This window comes from Gobius niger, assembly GCF_951799975.1.
Source record: "Gobius niger genome assembly, chromosome: 6".
Taxonomy (NCBI): Eukaryota; Metazoa; Chordata; class Actinopteri; order Gobiiformes; family Gobiidae; genus Gobius; species Gobius niger.
In genome coordinates, this window is record NC_136857.1 from 29,518,491 (window position 1) to 29,534,800 (window position 16,310).

Sequence of the window (16,310 nt, forward strand, 5' to 3'; positions counted from 1 at the left end):
CTTCAGTAGCTATAGAGGCGCATCTGCACAAACTGAGTATTTTAGCTTTGTTTTGAACACAACACTCCACAAATCACCAATATATCATTTGTTTTGCTGATCACTTTGGGTGCCCCCATCTTTACAGAGTTGAAATGAACAGCTCAAGATGTGAGACAAACGGTTGGTAACCACTGGACTCATGAGAAATTGTTTCGATAGCTTTGACATGGTCGTCTGCACTGTCATTAATACACCACTGTGTGGGTGAAGTGTCTTGCCAAAAGACACAACGCCACTACACCTGAAGGCCCCGACCTTCCATTCATGAGATACCCGTTACTACCATCTGCACCACATCCAGGTCAAGAAACATCAACACAGCTTTCAGGAGCAGGATGATGGACAGGACCAGGGGCGTGGCTCCAAATCCTGGGCCTGGAAACAAACGGTCTCAGCATCTGACGCCCTCACCAGTTCTGCTCGGCCTAACTGTTTGAATTGGTTCAAACATAAAATAAAAAAACATACAATAAAAAGAAGCTACATTGCAATGAGGCTCTTCATCTGGTTTTACAAATATTTCTTGTAGTGAGTGAAGGAATGTGTTGTTTTCCCCTCGTCACCTTAAAATGATAAACAAGTATAAACCTCGTGTACTATCTCATGTTGTCTTTACCTTCTGTCGTAGCAACACACTCCTCTGCATGTTCAAAACTGGAAGAGAGGTCAGGAAGTCAACGATACTGCACTATCAGCTAATAACACATACCAGATATAGATGACCATGATTCAGGAGGTTCAATCAAGAAGATTTATTTCCCTAACAAGTCATCTAATACAGAGCTCTGCTTCCCAGTCCCTGACAATCGAATCTCTTAGCCCCCAGCCGCACCGGAGGAGACTGAGGTCATAGTGAAGTCAGAGTATTCATATATTCATGAGCCTAGGCTACGTGTAGTTGTTTCCATTGGTTGGTAATTTTGTAGCTCCTCCCTCATCACCATTTTATTATATGATATGGTGTGGCATTTTTGTACGTCGCTGGGTGTGCTTATCTGATATTTCCCACACTGTGGCCTTGGTTTTAGGACACTTCGTACACACTTTGGTACTTTCCACTGGACCTTGGCTGTAACAGAGAACTCAAAAACACTTTGCATACATTGTAATATTATACGCTAAAGAGCCATAGAAACGAAAAGCTTGCAAATAAATTTTATAATTCTTCATGAGTATTTGTCAACAAAAACTTACACTTAAACTGCGACGTAAGAAAACTTCAAATAATTCGTGGTGTAGAAAACCTGGGTGTTAGGCAGAAAAGTGTAAAGGTGTAAAATGTTTGGTGTTAATTCCACCATTTTTTTGGCACATTTTGAAATGCTGCATCACAAGCAGAGGTAGAATTGTGGGGTTAGTTCAAGAGCACCATTTAACCCCCTTTCAGGGGAAACTAGAAAAATTTGGTTGGCAGGAGCGCCATTTTTCCTCCAGGAAAACTCAACACAGTCTTCGTTTTAAGGTATGTAAAGCACATTATTTTTATTGAAATATCTGCTTTAGGTAACTTTTCATCATAAGCCTTAAGGACAGTGTTGTGAAACTTGATATTGAACGCTACTCTTCCGCGTGAGTCCGCCTCGTTCGCCTCAGCCAGATAGTTTTCGTCAGTGTTAGTCTGATTCAGTCTTCAGTATTTCAGTAAACTAGAGAGCCCTTCGTGAAACTTTATCCCTCAAATACTACTGCTTTTATCGTGCAGGAAGACAGGAGAGCGCCACAGAGCTCCGCGCTGCAGCTATATTAACAGCGCAAATGCACTCGGCGCTACGTTAGCTGCTAAAGCTAAGCTAAGCTAAGCCGAGCTAGGCAATGCTAACGGCACATTTTTTGTTTTATTTATTTATTTATTTATTATTTATTTATTTATTTTATTTTTTTCATTTTATTTAACATCAGTGCAAATTTAGACAATTTACCACAATATGGTTATTTTCAATCAAATTCATCTTACACATAGATGCAACATGTACATGTTCAAATAAACAATCTATAAGACAAAACAACAACAAAAAATAAATAAATAAATAAGATAAATAAACAACACAGGGGTTTTCTACTTTACAATAAGATTGTATTTTTCAAGAAGATTGATGGATTTAATTAGTTTTTTATTATTTACATTCATTTTCTCAAGGGAGGCCAAATACATTTTTAAATCAGATTCTTTAAAGTGGAACCATGAGGGTATTTTTTCCACACCATTTCATTTTGTGGACATAATATTTTGCTAGTATTATAATTAAGTTTATTATAAATGTTTCATCTGAAGTGAAGGTGGTGTTATCAAAGGTCAGTAAAATATGATTTTTTGTCAATGTAAAACTCTTTCTAAATATTCTTGTGAGGTAGTTCTGTACGTCAGACCAAAAAGTGCCGACAAAAGGACATTCCACAAATAAATGTTCAATACTTTCACCATCACCTTGACAAAAGGAGCAATTGTTACTGACATCTTTTAAAAAACGACAAATATAATCTTTTACCGGGTAATATCTATGTATAATTTTGAATAAGCACTCTTTGACCTTATTATTGAGAATGTGCTTAGAAGGTAACAGAAAAATTGTACTCCATTGTTTTCTACTCACAGGGATCCATTCTTGTTTACATATAGGATTTGCAAAGTCATCAAAATGAGCTCTAATAAACTTATTTGTACATTTCTTATCAGTGAGACTTATTCCCTCGACAGTGATGGGTCGTTCGCTTATATTTAAATCAGTTAGTTGTAAACTTTTTGCTAAAGAACTAATACCGTGTGGAATTGACTTAGTCACCAATTCAAACTCTCTTTGTGTTGTTTCAATGTTACATTTTTCAATGAACTCATTATAATCAAGCCAGTCCCCATTATCATCAAGTAATTGGCTTACAATGCTTACATTTTTGCAAAACCAATAATCTAAAAAAAGAGACTTTTTTCTATGCAAAATGTAAGCATTGTTCCATAAAATGCAATTGTGAGGAGAGTAGTTATGTTTGAATAATAAAGACCAACATAGCAACACCTGTTGATGAAAGTTAGCCAATTTTACAGGCAGTTTCCCAATGGCAAATGGACATCGCAACAAAAAATTTAGACCTCCTAACTTATTGAAGAAAAAATTGGGGAAAATGTTCCATAAACTTTTGGAGTTCTTTAGAAATCTTTTAAGCCAATTTATTTTGAGTATTTGGTTAAAAGTAGTAAATGATAAAACATCTAAACCCCCTTCAGCTAATTTGTTGGAGAGAACAGATTTTTTGATTTTATGGGACTTGTTCTTCCAGAGGAAGTTGAACAAAATTTTATCAAAGTTGGAACAGAGAGCTTTGGGGACATCTAGTGTTGAAAATATGTAAGAGGCTCTTGACATGCCTTCTGCTTTGCTTAATAGCACTCTACCATATATGGATAAGTCTCTAGCCAGCCAACAATTACATTTCTTTTTGATTGCATCAGTGACAGGCAAAATGTTGTTGTTAGCCAAGTTCTTATCCTCTTTTGATATTTTAATGCCTAGATATGTTACTGTGTCTTTTATCGGAATGCCACAGATGTCAGTAGTAGTATGCTAACGGCAAATACTACTGAGATATTTTCCAAGAAAAGACTGTCGTGTTTGTGTTGCCCACTGTAATGTAACATTACATGACCTAACATTTTCATGTGTGTTCTCTTCGTCTGTTTGCCCCAGTTTGCTCTGCAGCTAATCTGCGAAGATATCATGACACAGGGATGGGACACAGGGACGACGCGGGCGCGTGGTGAGCCTCCGCTGACCGTCCCAGTGACCGACCATGGCAGGGAAGACCACCGCGCCACACTGGGTAGTTTTTACTGTGAAAATTAATTTACAGCGCGTGGCTATCATAGGGCATTCTCATCAAGACTTCTTTCTTTGCACTTAAGCAGTTGTAAAACTATATGGCAGTATTTTTCAAGTCAAACACTTTTTGTTTGTTTTTGAGTAAGGGCTGTGACAGGAAGAGGTAATGGTTATGTGCTGTAGTTTGGACTACGTATTACGTAAGATCTTTGTCATCAGTGGAACATGAGCAGAGCAGTATAGAAGAAACAAAAAAGACACATTTTTATGTAAAGCTCAATCTGTGTCAGTGTACTTTAAATATTGTTGTTTCTTTTTGTAGAAAGTGTCACTATGGTCATTTTGGATTAGTAGAAATGTCTCAAGTTGTGGATATGGATCTTTTCATCTTTCATTTCCACAGGTGAGTGCATATATACTGTACTGCATAGGCCTAACTATTGTGTTTTTTATTTCACCTGGAAAATGTAAATTATGATCTTTTTTCAGGGGAAGTTCCGGATGCAATATAAACCTACACTGCAGGTCACAGATGAGCAAAGGGCTGAGGTGGACAGAGACATTTGGGTCTTCACATCTGGCTCTGATTGTATGGTATCTAGAGTTATTAAAATGTGCACTGTTGATGTCTTTTCTAAAGCAGCTTTTATTTTAGTGCTTCCACTGGCACAAGTTAACCTATCCACCTTCACCTGGTTGATTATGGCCCAAACCTGTGTCACTATGTAAGTATAATGTCACTAACGCTTCAGTTTGTCTTAATGTGCTTTTATAGATGTTTTGTTTTTTCATTTAGAATGTGGAAAGGATTCTTACAATCAACTCTGGGAATAACCGTGTGATTAAGAAACATGACTCCTGGAGCTTCAACCACTCACAATATGGTAAGTGTTATGTCATGTATGAAAAGGGTAAGAACATGTTGGTACATGTGCATTAGTTGATTAATTATTAAATATTTGGAGAGGTGTATGCTCTTGGAGCAACGGTCCCTTCATTTAAAGATCACCATCCAAAAGTAAGTTCATTCAAGTCACTTTAATCATTTCTATCCATTTTAAATCTTGGTGCTACAAAAATGTTTGTTGTGCTTTCAGGAACACTTCTATGACAGATAAAGCAACTCTGTGTTCCGTCAGAGACATAAGAATTGGTCTTAAAGATGAGGTCATCACATGAAAAATCTACAGAAAGTCCTTAATGAAACCATGCGTCCATCCATAAACAGGTACATCACAACATAAACAGGACTTTTGTCTGTATTTCTTCAAGGAAATGTATATATTATCAGCTTGCAAATGTCTCCTGAATGTGTTCTGGATGTGTCGTTTAAACTTGGCTGTGCAACAAATTGATTTGAATTCACTACATTTGTTTTAGACTAATCCAAGCCTTGAGGAGGATCACCTGCTGTCATCGATGGACGTCCACAGCCAAACCTGCTCCAGAAACATCCAAAGCTCACGTTTCATCTTCTACAATGTTCTGGACAAACACCTGGTTTAATGCCAGTCATTTCTCCCTGCAGAAATGTGTTGGACTTTAAAATACCTTTTATTTTTAGGCCGAGACATGCAGGTGCCATTTTGCAGGCAATATTTTTTCCGATATTGATTTTATGAATATGAATATGTTGATCCTAATTAGCCAATTGTTATAAGAACAAATATCGCCAAAAGGTTTTGATATTAATGTTGATATGATTCCGTTGCTTAACATATTATGCTAGGTAAATATCTTTTCATACAGAATATGTAAACTTTTAAAAAAGTGACATTTTGCATGTAAAGTTTCATGCAGAAGCTAAATAAAATATAAAAAGATTTTTTTGTACTTTTTGTGCATTTTTGTATGGAAAACCTCATTTACGGAATAAACCCCTTTTATAGTGTTAAATTCGACTCCAAAAAGTGTGTAGAATACGCAGAAAAATGCTTTGAAGTTTTACCCCCGGGGGTGTTTATTCTGATTCCCAAAATGGGGTTTATGTTCTACACCAAAATGAGTACTTCTACTCCAGCTTTTGAGTAAACATGCTGGACCTATATATACACCACAAAAGTGTTGAAATTAACACCAAAAGGGTTTATTCCGGAGTAGGAAAATTTGCTGTGGACGCACCCTGGGTTTTTGGTTTACGCAGCATTCAAAAGAGAGCAATGTCCAAACAAACTTAAAGGTTCAAACAGAAGGTTTATTTTCCAGATTTGGACGGCAAACAGCAAGATTTCATGTAAAGGCCGACTTGCTGCCTCTCCGACGTGACTGGTAAAAAACCATTAGCCCACCCAGGTGCGTGTTGGACAATGTGCGCTACTCCCCTATATCCCCTAGGTGCGCAATAAAAGACTAACCAAGTAAATAAAACAAAAAGTAAGCAAATTAGACTTAACTTAGCATATTGAAAACTACATACCAAAAAAGAAAACATACTGATGTGCAACTAATAAACAAAAAGTGACATTTTAGCTTTAAACCAAAAAACTGACAAATAGCTCCTACATTTCTGAAAAATCCAGATAGAGGCGCGCGGAGTCACGAACGTGCCGTGCGTCGGTGCCATGGTAACGAAAGTGACTATTTAAAGAGCGACTTGACTACAATCTTTCTTTTCACTTCGACCCTCGAGTGGAGATTACACGTGAGGTTTGTATCTTCATTTCTTATGAAGTCCATGTCAATTATTGGTCAAAAACACATTCAAAAGACTTTCTAACACTTTCTAACACTGTTTATGTGGCTATGCGTGTGTTTTTGCAGATTTACGAACTACAAACTACTGAACGATGGCGCCTTCGCATCTGGAGCTGCGGTTCCCTCTCCTGGGTAAGTATCTTTACAATATACTATTGTTTATCAGCAGATATCGCTAAAATAGCTGCAATGTTCGATGTCAGTAACAGTTGTGTCCGTGTGAGGCGATATGGGCCTTTTGCTAAGGCTTAAGCTGATCAAATGGCCACTTTTACATAGTTAGCAACTTTCACTCGACGATTTCTTTTTCGGGCCTGGTTATTCCCTGATAAAAACGGCTTAAATGTATCAGTAGGAGTCCTAAGTTAAACGTTATCAAGGAATTTGTTGGAAAACTAAAGTAGTTTAGTTTCTGGACGTCTTGTTCTGGTCTAAAGTGGTCAAGTTGATGAAATGGTTAGTTTTACAGGTAGCTAATAACTTTAACTCGACGATTACTTTTTTGGGCCTGGTTAATGCCTGATAAAAATGGCTTGAATCTATTAGTAAGGGTCCTAAGTTAAACGCTATGAAGGAATTTGTTGGAAAACTAAGGTAGTTTAGTTTTTGGACGTCTTGTTTTGGTCAAAAGTGGTCAAGTTGATGAACTAGTCAAGTTTACAGCTACTACTTAGTTGGTAACTTTAACTCGATTACTTTTTTTCGGGCCTGGTGAAAACCTGATTAAAATGGCTTAAATTCATAAGTAGGAGTCTTACGTCAAACATTATCAAGGAATTTGTTGGAAAACAAAGGAAGTTTAGTTTTTGGACGTCTTGTTTTGCTCAAAAGTGGTCAAGTTGATGCAATAGTTTATGTTACAGGTAGTTAGCAGCTTTCATCCGATTTCTTTTCGGGCCTGGTTAATACATTTATCAGTAGGAGTCCTCAGTAAAACATTATCAAGGAATTTGTTCAAAAACAAAGAAAGTTTAGTTTAGTTTCTGGGCATCAAAATTCATGGATGTTTTATGTCAGCTTTCCAGCCCAACATTATAAACTGGCAGATTTGTTTCCGAAATGTATTGGCAAGTTTTAAAAAGCTGATCAATATTACATCAATTGACACTTGTGCATTTTTAGGTTTAGACGGCGCTGTCAGGTGTCCTGGGAACTTACGCAAAAGAGATAGAGGTAATATTTAACTAACTTATGGTAATTGTTTTAATTTTCCTTATTCAGAAATAATATGTTCATATTTATTATTTATTATTTTACTCTTAATTAGTTTTGTTTTCACTTGATTTTATTATATCTATTTTTTATTCCTATATACTGTCTGTTGTATTGGATTGAATGAATATGAAGTGGTGAATAGTTCTGACATGTTCCTGTGATGTAATGCTCATGTTTGTGTGTTTCAGACCTTCTGTGGGACGCTCCGGTGGCCGACCTGTGGGCGGACCCGGTGGACCCGTGGGAGGACGACCAGGACATCGATCCGTTTCAGGTAAATGGTTTTCCTTTCTTTTTTCAGCTGGCTTCTGATGAAGAGGAGGAGGAGGAAGACGAGGAAGACTCTGGCGAAGACGAGGAAGACTCTGGCGAAGACGAGGAAGACTCTGGCGAAGAGGAGGAAGACTCTGCGGACTCTGGCGAAGAGGAGGAAGACCCGGACTCTGGTGACAGCAGTCTCTCGGAGGAAGAGGAAGGTGAAGAGGAGGAAGACCCGGACTCTGGTGAAGAGGAGGAAGACGAGGAAGACTCTGGCGAAGAGGAGGAAGACACGGACTCTGGTGACAGCAGTCTCTCGGAGGAAGAGGAAGGTGAAGAGGACGGCCAGCGCTTTCCTGCAGAAGAGTTTGGGGCTGGCTGTCGGGCCCCTCCTGCTCAAGCTGTGGAGCCGGTGGGTCTTCCCCAGGTCCCTGCCCCACAGCAGCGAGCAGAGAGCCCGTCTCCAGCCTGCAGCGCCCTCGGTCAGCTCTCTCCCCCTGGACCCTCCCGTCCCCTCCTGGATGTGTCTTCAGGCCCTGCTCTGGACTTCCTGCCCCTCGGCAGATCCAAGCGCAGCAGGGACGAAGATGACGAAGACGAGGACAACGACTTCAAGCGCCCGCGTCTTTCCCCCTGAGAAAACGTCACTTCACCCGCTATTTACTTCCACTACCCCCACGTGCTCCAGGACCCACAGCCGGACATGGACTAAGTTTTAGCCTCCGAGCTCTGGACCTGGAAACTTCATTTCGGCGACTTTTACCACCTTCCTCGTCGCCGCCTTATAACCTGTATATAGTCTTTACTGAGCTGTAGGTGTGTGAGCTTCAAAAACAAAAAATACAAAAAAAATCTTTCTTTTAGTAGTAATAGTAGTATTTCTGTGTGTGTTAAATGCAAAAAGACAAAAAAAATCTTTCTTGTTGTTGTAGCTGTGTTTCCAGTTTTCTAAATAATGTAAAGGTAGGTGTTTGTGTTTAAAAAACTATATATTTCCAATATTTCGTCCATTATACTTTTCCGTCTTAGTGGTAGCTGTTTGTGCTTAAAGAGAAAAAGGGTTTGAACTCAGTGCGTTTGCACTTTTCCTACAGTTATAGACGTGCGCCTTAACTAGTTCTACTCTGGGCATAGGAGGGTTAGACAGAGTCGCCCCATAACCCGAGGGTTGCCGGTGCGACTCCTTCACTGTGCGTTTTGTGTAAATATTTCATGTCTATATTGGCCGTGTTTAAACTGAACGTTTGGATCGGGAGGTCTGGGTTTGTTGACGAGCGAGTCGCTGGTCGGACAATCCTGGTTCTCCTGTTGTTGTTATGGGGTAGCAGTGGCTCAGCTGGTAGAGTTTGACCTCTAACTCAAAGGTTGGTGGTTCGATCTCATACTGGCAGTGCACACTGTCATTGTGTCCTTGGGCAAGACACTTGGCCCGCCTTGCCTCCAGTGTGGATGTGTGGGTGGACAGAGTGAATGGGTGAATGGCTGACTGCTGTACTGTAAGGTAAGTGTGTCTTTGGAGACACTGACTGTGATAAACTGTAACGCGGAGATTTGGGTTTGTCCATGAACTCATCAGTTTGTGGGACACTCCCTCCTTCCCCGTTTATCTTGTTTTCAATGTACTGTGTCATGAAAGGATTTGACTGGCCTCTTTGCACTTGATTTTGGTTTGTCAAAAATACATAAACTGTTTTAAAAGGTGTGAAACGTGTCAAGAAAGGGCTTATTATTGTTAATAAAAATAGAATCATAAAATGTTGTTTTAAAATCAAAACTGCTGCATGGTTTTCATCTAACACTACTATGTTAAAGGGAAAAAAGAAGTGTGTTTTCCTTGGTAGGGTTTGTGTGTTTTTGTTTTGTTTACAGGAAACATGGAGCCGTCCACATCCGGGAGTGAACATGGCACCAGCAGAGGGCGTCCTGACCCAACACCACACCAACACAGCTCCAGAGGGACGTGGGACCTGTGATTTCTCAGGACGACGCTGATCTTTATAAAAGGTAAATGGTCTGAACTTACAGCATAAAGCGCTTTGCATCAGGGAACCACTCACTCCTTTACACTCTCATTCATGCTCCGATGTGTGCAGGTACCGAGGCAAGGACCCAACCACAGTGTGCACCTGCAGGAGCCGGGATCCCAACCCCTGACCTTCTGATCATGGGACGACCCGCTGTCTTCCTCTCTTGTTGGAAGTGGCAGGTCACTGGAGTGCAGAGTCCACAAAGAGGAGCTCCAGCTGAGGTGAGACGGTGCTGCAGCGGTGCCTTCTGACTGTGCAGCGCCATGGAGCACTTAGAGCAGTGATCAATAAACTGACAGAAACATGGTGGATTTGTGTTGTCTTTTTTTATTCACAGCTTATTTAGAAAATAATGGGAAGTTTGAATAATTGACCTTTGTTGTGAGTGCAGAGAGGCTGCCCAAATGAGGGACAGGGGAATTTTTTAGTTTTTTTCTTCAGCTGCACCACTGTTGAATCTCTCTCATCGAGTAGTTTACAATAGTTTGTGTGACGGCCCTAACAGGTCAAATAGTTGTGAGTCATTTAGACGAGATCCTTTTTGTTTTTGGCAAATCCAGTGATTCCTAGACACTAGGGCTTTTTCAGACGGTACAAAGTCATCTACAGTTTTGGGCTGGCTCTGAGGAGTCTAGATGGAACCAAACGGACCGGACACGGGCGACAGGCTCGTCCCGGAGAAGAACGCCTGCGGACACGCCACACATTCAGCTCTGAGGCTTTTCAAATGTGCTATGGAGGTTTATGGCTCTCCAATCACAACCTCTGAAACTGTATTTACTCTATTTGGAGAGAACTCAACACAAAGTAACAGAATTTAAAACTGTCCACATATTTTGGGAGGTTGGAGGAAACAATCCGACTGAAGCTCTTTGAGGAAGTTACTGGCCTGTAAAGCTTAAGGTTAAGGTGCTTTATTTGTCATGATACAAAACTGTACAATGAAATTTGTCCTCTGCATTTGACCCACCCTACCAACGCCGCTGGAACCACCTGTAAGGAGCAGCATCAGCCGCAGAGCAGCGCCCGGGGACTCCTCTCCAGATGTGGAGCCAGGCTGATGGTCAGAATCACCTGGCTGGAGGATCTACCTATTGTAGATATTTTGATATCATTATTAATGAAGACCAGACATTTCAAAGCAGTTTGCCCCCTCTTACTTCAGTAGCTATAGAGGCGCATCTGCACAAACTGAGTATTTTAGCTTTGTTTTGAACACAACACTCCACAAATCACCAATATATCATTTGTTTTGCTGATCACTTTGGGTGCCCCCATCTTTACAGAGTTGAAATGAACAGCTCAAGATGTGAGACAAACGGTTGGTAACCACTGGACTCATGAGAAATTGTTTCGATAGCTTTGACATGGTCGTCTGCACTGTCATTAATACACCACTGTGTGGGTGAAGTGTCTTGCCAAAAGACACAACGCCACTACACCTGAAGGCCCCGACCTTCCATTCATGAGATACCCGTTACTACCATCTGCACCACATCCAGGTCAAGAAACATCAACACAGCTTTCAGGAGCAGGATGATGGACAGGACCAGGGGCGTGGCTCCAAATCCTGGGCCTGGAAACAAACGGTCTCAGCATCTGACGCCCTCACCAGTTCTGCTCGGCCTAACTGTTTGAATTGGTTCAAACATAAAATAAAAAAACATACAATAAAAAGAAGCTACATTGCAATGAGGCTCTTCATCTGGTTTTACAAATATTTCTTGTGAGTATTTGTCAACAAAAACTTACACTTAAACTGCGACGTAAGAAAACTTCAAATAATTCGTGGTGTAGAAAACCTGGGTGTTAGGCAGAAAAGTGTAACATTTGGCACATTTTGAAATGCTGCATCACAAGCAGAGGTAGAATTCTGGGGTTAGTTCAAGAGCACCATTTAACCCCCTTTCAGGGGAAACTAGAAAAATTTGGTTGGCAGGAGCGCCATTTTTCCTCCAGGAAAACTCAACACAGTCTTCGTTTTAAGGTATGTAAAGCACATTATTTTTATTGAAATATCTGCTTTAGGTAACTTTTCATCATAAGCCTTCAGGACAGTGTTGTGAAACTTGATATTGAACGCTACTCTTCCGCGTGAGTCCGCCTCGTTCGCCTCAGCCAGATAGTTTTCGTCAGTGTTAGTCTGATTCAGTCTTCAGTATTTCAGTAAACTAGAGAGCCCTTCGTGAAACTTTATCCCTCAAATACTACTGCTTTTATCGTGCAGGAAGACAGGAGAGCGCCACAGAGCTCCGCGCTGCAGCTATATTAACAGCGCAAATGCACTCGGCGCTACGTTAGCTGCTAAAGCTAAGCTAAGCTAAGCCGAGCTAGGCAATGCTAACGGCAAATTTTTTGTTTTATTTATTATTTATTTATTTATTTTATTTTTTTCATTTTATTTAACATCAGTGCAAATTTAGACAATTTACCACAATATGGTTATTTTCAATCAAATTCATCTTACACATAGATGCAACATGTACATGTTCAAATAAACAATCTATAAGACAAAACAACAACAAAAAATAAATAAATAAAAATAAACAACACAGGGGTCTGCTACTTTACAATAAGATTGTATTTTTCAAGAAGATTGATGGATTTAATTAGTTTTTTATTATTTACATTCATTTTCTCAAGGGAGGCCAAATACATTTTTAAATCAGATTCTTTAAAGTGGAACCATGAGGGTATTTTTTCCACACCATTTCATTTTGTGGACATAATATTTTGCTAGTATTATAATTAAGTTTATTATAAATGTTTCATCTGAAGTGAAGGTGGTGTTATCAAAGGTCAGTAAAATATGATTTTTTGTCAATGTAAAACTCTTTCTAAATATTCTTGTGAGGTAGTTCTGTACGTCAGACCAAAAAGTGCCGACAAAAGGACATTCCACAAATAAATGTTCAATACTTTCACCATCACCTTGACAAAAGGAGCAATTGTTACTGACATCTTTTAAAAAACGACAAATATAATCTTTTACCGGGTAATATCTATGTATAATTTTGAATAAGCACTCTTTGACCTTATTATTGAGAATGTGCTTAGAAGGTAACAGAAAAATTGTACTCCATTGTTTTCTACTCACAGGGATCCATTCTTGTTTACATATAGGATTTGCAAAGTCATCAAAATGAGCTCTAATAAACTTATTTGTACATTTCTTATCAGTGAGACTTATTCCCTCGACAGTGATGGGTCGTTCGCTTATATTTAAATCAGTTAGTTGTAAACTTTTTGCTAAAGAACTAATACCGTGTGGAATTGACTTAGTCACCAATTCAAACTCTCTTTGTGTTGTTTCAATGTTACATTTTTCAATGAACTCATTATAATCAAGCCAGTCCCCATTATCATCAAGTAATTGGCTTACAATGCTTACATTTTTGCAAAACCAATAATCTAAAAAAAGAGACTTTTTTCTATGCAAAATGTAAGCATTGTTCCATAAAATGCAATTGTGAGGAGAGTAGTTATGTTTGAATAATAAAGACCAACATAGCAACACCTGTTGATGAAAGTTAGCTAATTTTACAGGCAGTTTCCCAATGGCAAATGGACATCGCAACAAAAAATTTAGACCTCCTAACTTATTGAAGAAAAAATTGGGGAAAATGTTCCATAAACTTTTGGAGTTCTTTAGAAATCTTTTAAGCCAATTTATTTTGAGTATTTGGTTAAAAGTAGTAAATGATAAAACATCTAAACCCCCTTCAGCTAATTTGTTGGAGAGAACAGATTTTTTGATTTTATGGGACTTGTTCTTCCAGAGGAAGTTGAACAAAATTTTATCAAAGTTGGAACAGAGAGCTTTGGGGACATCTAGTGTTGAAAATATGTAAGAGGCTCTTGACATGCCTTCTGCTTTGCTTAATAGCACTCTACCATATATGGATAAGTCTCTAGCCAGCCAACAATTACATTTCTTTTTGATTGCATCAGTGACAGGCAAAATGTTGTTGTTAGCCAAGTTCTTATCCTCTTTTGATATTTTAATGCCTAGATATGTTACTGTGTCTTTTATCGGAATGCCACAGATGTCAGTAGTAGTATGCTAACGGCAAATACTACTGAGATATTTTCCAAGAAAAGACTGTCGTGTTTGTGTTGCCCACTGTAATGTAACATTACATGACCTAACATTTTCATGTGTGTTCTCTTCGTCTGTTTGCCCCAGTTTGCTCTGCAGCTAATCTGCGAAGATATCATGACACAGGGATGGGACACAGGGACGACGCGGGCGCGTGGTGAGCCTCCGCTGACCGTCCCAGTGACCGACCATGGCAGGGAAGACCACCGCGCCACACTGGGTAGTTTTTACTGTGAAAATTAATTTACAGCGCGTGGCTATCATAGGGCATTCTCATCAAGACTTCTTTCTTTGCACTTAAGCAGTTGTAAAACTATATGGCAGTATTTTTCAAGTCAAACACTTTTTGTTTGTTTTTGAGTAAGGGCTGTGACAGGAAGAGGTAATGGTTATGTGCTGTAGTTTGGACTACGTATTACGTAAGATCTTTGTCATCAGTGGAACATGAGCAGAGCAGTATAGAAGAAACAAAAAAGACACATTTTTATGTAAAGCTCAATCTGTGTCAGTGTACTTTAAATATTGTTGTTTCTTTTTGTAGAAAGTGTCACTATGGTCATTTTGGATTAGTAGAAATGTCTCAAGTTGTGGATATGGATCTTTTCATCTTTCATTTCCACAGGTGAGTGCATATATACTGTACTGCATAGGCCTAACTATTGTGTTTTTTATTTCACCTGGAAAATGTAAATTATGATCTTTTTTCAGGGGAAGTTCCGGATGCAATATAAACCTACACTGCAGGTCACAGATGAGCAAAGGGCTGAGGTGGACAGAGACATTTGGGTCTTCACATCTGGCTCTGATTGTATGGTATCTAGAGTTATTAAAATGTGCACTGTTGATGTCTTTTCTAAAGCAGCTTTTATTTTAGTGCTTCCACTGGCACAAGTTAACCTATCCACCTTCACCTGGTTGATTATGGCCCAAACCTGTGTCACTATGTAAGTATAATGTCACTAACGCTTCAGTTTGTCTTAATGTGCTTTTATAGATGTTTTGTTTTTTCATTTAGAATGTGGAAAGGATTCTTACAATCAACTCTGGGAATAACCGTGGGATTAAGAAACATGACTCCTGGAGCTTCAACCACTCACAATATGGTAAGTGTTATGTCATGTATGAAAAGGGTAAGAACATGTTGGTACATGTGCATTAGTTGATTAATTATTAAATATTTGGAGAGGTGTATGCTCTTGGAGCAACGGTCCCTTCATTTAAAGATCACCATCCAAAAGTAAGTTCATTCAAGTCACTTTAATCATTTCTATCCATTTTAAATCTTGGTGCTACAAAAATGTTTGTTGTGCTTTCAGGAACACTTCTATGACAGATAAAGCAACTCTGTGTTCCGTCAGAGACATAAGAATTGGTCTTAAAGATGAGGTCATCACATGAAAAATCTACAGAAAGTCCTTAATGAAACCATGCGTCCATCCATAAACAGGTACATCACAACATAAACAGGACTTTTGTCTGTATTTCTTCAAGGAAATGTATATATTATCAGCTTGCAAATGTCTCCTGAATGTGTTCTGGATGTGTCGTTTAAACTTGGCTGTGCAACAAATTGATTTGAATTCACTACATTTGTTTTAGACTAATCCAAGCCTTGAGGAGGATCACCTGCTGTCATCGATGGACGTCCACAGCCAAACCTGCTCCAGAAACATCCAAAGCTCACGTTTCATCTTCTACAATGTTCTGGACAAACACCTGGTTTAATGCCAGTCATTTCTCCCTGCAGAAATGTGTTGGACTTTAAAATACCTTTTATTTTTAGGCCGAGACATGCAGGTGCCATTTTGCAGGCAATATTTTTTCCGATATTGATTTTATGAATATGAATATGTTGATCCTAATTAGCCAATTGTTATAAGAACAAATATCGCCAAAAGGTTTTGATATTAATGTTGATATGATTCCGTTACATATTATGCTAGGTAAATATCTTTTCATACAGAATATGTAAACTTTTAAAAAGTGACATTTTGCATGTAAAGTTTCATGCAGAAGCTAAATAAAATATAAAAAGATTTTTTTGTACTTTTTGTGCATTTTTGTATGGAAAACCTCATTTACGGAATAAACCCCTTTTATAGTGTTAAATTTGACTCCAAAAAGTGTGTAGAATACGCAGAAAAATGCTTTGAAGTTTTACCC

At 39.0% G+C, this 16,310-nt stretch overlaps 2 long non-coding RNA genes across 2 annotated transcripts; both read left to right on the forward strand.

Moving 5' to 3' along the window:
* The first annotated feature begins 3,676 nt into the window (after window positions 1-3,676).
* Window positions 3,677-4,488, forward strand: LOC306964089. The gene is made up of 3 exons (XR_013792950.1): window positions 3,677-3,855; window positions 4,177-4,257; window positions 4,344-4,488. It is a non-coding gene; the product is annotated as an uncharacterized lncRNA (long non-coding RNA).
* A 9,700-nt stretch (window positions 4,489-14,188) lies between these two features.
* On the forward strand, window positions 14,189-15,000 carry LOC306964273. The gene is made up of 3 exons (XR_013792967.1): window positions 14,189-14,367; window positions 14,689-14,769; window positions 14,856-15,000. It is a non-coding gene; the product is annotated as an uncharacterized lncRNA (long non-coding RNA).
* Window positions 15,001-16,310: the final 1,310 nt, after the last annotated feature.